A 319-nucleotide genomic window follows, 5' to 3' on the forward strand; every position below is an offset into this window, starting at 1 on the left:
TGAGGCAGCAATTTAAAGGGCTGGAGCCCAGGGCCCTTTAAATTGCCACCAGAGCCCCGCTGCCAGAGCCCTGGGGTAGCGGCGGCGGGGCTCGGGTGGCGATTTAAAGGGCCCAGGGCTCCTGCCACTGCTACCGCCCCGGGCCCTTTAAATCACCGCTGGAGTCCCACTGCTGCTACCCCAGGGCTCCAGGGACAATTTAAAGGGCCCGGGCCCTTTAAATAGGCCCTGGAGCCTGCCGGAGCCCTGGGGTAGTGGCAGCAGGGCTCTGGTGGCTATTGAAAGGGTTCGGGGCTCCCACTGCCTCTACCACCCCGGG

The sequence above is a fragment of the Terrapene carolina genome, unplaced genomic scaffold, assembly GCF_002925995.2.
Source record: "Terrapene carolina triunguis isolate 2854851 unplaced genomic scaffold, T_m_triunguis-2.0 Scaffold148, whole genome shotgun sequence".
Lineage (NCBI taxonomy): Eukaryota > Metazoa > Chordata > Testudines > Emydidae > Terrapene > Terrapene triunguis.